A 2,534-nucleotide genomic window follows, 5' to 3' on the forward strand; every position below is an offset into this window, starting at 1 on the left:
CCTCCCCAAGACGAGCTAATAGGATGGTTAATGTATTATATTGAAGACCGACTGCATACTAAAGCTTTCCACAACCCTCAGAGGTGTTTAAATTGGGGTCTGAATTGAGCTCTTTCCTCTAAACGTAATTTGAAAGAGCAACCTCCTGATTCCCCTTAGGCTGGCAGAAGCAAAGTGTTTCATCTTAGTTTTCCTTTCAAGCTGATTCATGAAACATTTCTGCGGTGGGGCGATGGGGCTTCCCAGGCACCGGGTAGTGATAGTGACTAGCTTTCAGTCCACGGCTAAGTGGCCACTCGGCCAGTTGCCCACAACGAGGCTCCACAGCAGGCGTCGCTCAACCCACTTCAGCAGGTGGGTGAGGGAAGAGAGGGAGGGAAAAGAGGCTGTGTTTTTCATTCCTGGGATGGCTGTTTTCACCAGCCATGCCCTCAGGAGCCTTTGGAAAGACAGAGCTGCCCAAATAACTGTAAGGGAGGTTTCTGACATTCTGAGTTCATCGTATAAAAGTGTCATGGGGCTGCAAGTTGCAAACCCTCCAAGGACCATAGCTGTCAACTTGCAGCCTTGAAAATAAGGGACCAGCAGCCAAAATAAGGGACCTGCAGCCTCACCTGTTCCAGGCACTCCAGTCTTCCTGTCCTCCTACAGTCTGGTCAAACTCATGCTGGTAGCTTCGAGAATACTGTCCAACCAACTTTGTAACCAGAGGTTCAACTGAATAGAATCTGAATCACATGCACCACAAGGCCTATGCAGCCTCAACTTAAGATGGCTCCCCAGCCTGGCTTTGCACTGCAAAGTTTGCAGCAGCACGTGCAACAAAATGGTGTCCAGCATTCAAAAAAATCCTCAGCTTGCATTAACTAGCCACACACAAGGCATGCAAGCTCCATCCCCAGTTGTTCTTAGACTTCTTATTGGGTGAGCAACACAGCCAAGCAACACAGTTAGAGCCTCCCTCCTCCCTCGGTGGCAGGGAGGGGGGAGAGGAGCTGCTTCTTTTGAAATTTAAGGGACATCCATCAATAAGGGACAGCAGCGGGACATGGCGCTGGAATAAGGGACTGTCCCTTCAAATAAGGGACACTTGACAGCTATGCCAAGGACAGTCCCAGATTTACAGAAGCTGTCCTGGTTTCTGATTTGATCTCAGAATGTCCCGCTTTTTGGCTCTTTCTCTCCGCGCTCCCTCCCTGCGTGGGTGCTGCGTGGGTGCTGCGTGGGTGCTGCCATACTCCAGCAGACACTACGCCAGCCCTCAGTGTTATGTACTGAAGTTCTCACCCTGGGCCAGCAGGGGGTACTGTAGATAGTTTTCACTCAGGTCCACATATGCAAATAAGGAATTGAAAGTGACGTGCAGTGATTGGATAGTTACAGAAAGTTGTTACTGTTGCTTTGTAGTGGAGCTCTATATAAGCAGGTTGGCTGAACCCTTCAGTCCAGTTCTGTTCTGGGCCTGTGAATAAACAAGAGCTGTTTGAAGAATCGCTGTGTCGTCTGATAGGTTCACCCACAACTTAACACTCAGAGCCCTCAGCAAGCCTAAGATCCTCAAGAAGAGGACCAAGAAGTTCATCCGCCATCAATCTGATCGCTATGTCAAAATTAAGCGTAACTGGCAGAAGCCTAGAGGTATTGACAACAGAGTCCGCAGAAGGTTCAAGGGCCAAATCTTGATGCAGTAAGAAGACACCGCACATGTTGCCTTCAGGATTCAGAAAGTTCCTTGTCCACAACATCAAAGAGCTGGAGGTGCTGATGATGGCATTGTGCAGAGATTGCTCACAATGTTTCATCCAAGAATCGGAAGGTAATTGTGGAAAGAGAGCAGCTCAGCTTGCTATCAAAGGCACCAATCCAAATGCCAGACTGCACAGTGAGGAAAATGAATAAATAGTTGCTCTTGTACAACTGTATTTAATAAAAAGTAAAAACAACAACAATGTCCCGCTTTTCCTTAGGACGTTTCTATTTTCATCAGAGAAATCCATGGAGTCATGCAACCCCTGGGCCAAGGAGATAAGGAACTTTAAAACCTTTAGAAGACATCTGAAGGCAGCCCTGTACTGTATAGGGAAGTTGTTTAAAGTTTAATGTTTTATCATGCTTTTATATATGGTGGAAGCCACCCAGAGTGGTGAGGCAACCCAGTCTGACGGACGGGGTATAAATAATACAATTATGATGGTGGTGATTATGGAATAGGATGTCCTTATTTTCATCGGATAAATGTTCGAGGGTATGGAGTTGCTAGTTAATACTGTCACTAGCTTTAGAGTTCCTTTGGGATATTAATTGGCCTGTTGGTAAGCTTCATGCTCACTTAATTTTCTTTTATATATTTTAAATGGCTTGTTAATTGTTGAACTGCAGTGAAAGTAAAATACTAAACTGAATTACATATCACGGTTGTTGTATCATTGCATTTTAGAGTGTCATTTTTGGCAAACCATTTTCAGCACCACTCTGCTGGAAATGTGGTATACTCTATAACTGAACTGGATTAGAGGAGCTCCAAAAACGATCTC

The 2,534-nt window shown here is 45.8% G+C and overlaps 1 pseudogene across 1 annotated transcript; it reads left to right on the top strand.

The window, feature by feature from the left end:
- The first annotated feature begins 232 nt into the window (after positions 1–232).
- LOC307209866 (large ribosomal subunit protein eL32 pseudogene) lies at positions 233–1,939 on the top strand (annotated as a pseudogene). The gene is made up of 2 exons: positions 233–354; positions 1,511–1,939. The product of its transcript is annotated as a large ribosomal subunit protein eL32 pseudogene (transcript).
- The last annotated feature ends 595 nt before the right edge of the window (positions 1,940–2,534 follow it).

The sequence above is a fragment of the Podarcis cretensis genome (assembly GCF_951804945.1).
Source record: "Podarcis cretensis genome assembly, chromosome: 1".
In the NCBI taxonomy this organism is placed as follows: Eukaryota; Metazoa; Chordata; class Lepidosauria; order Squamata; family Lacertidae; genus Podarcis; species Podarcis cretensis.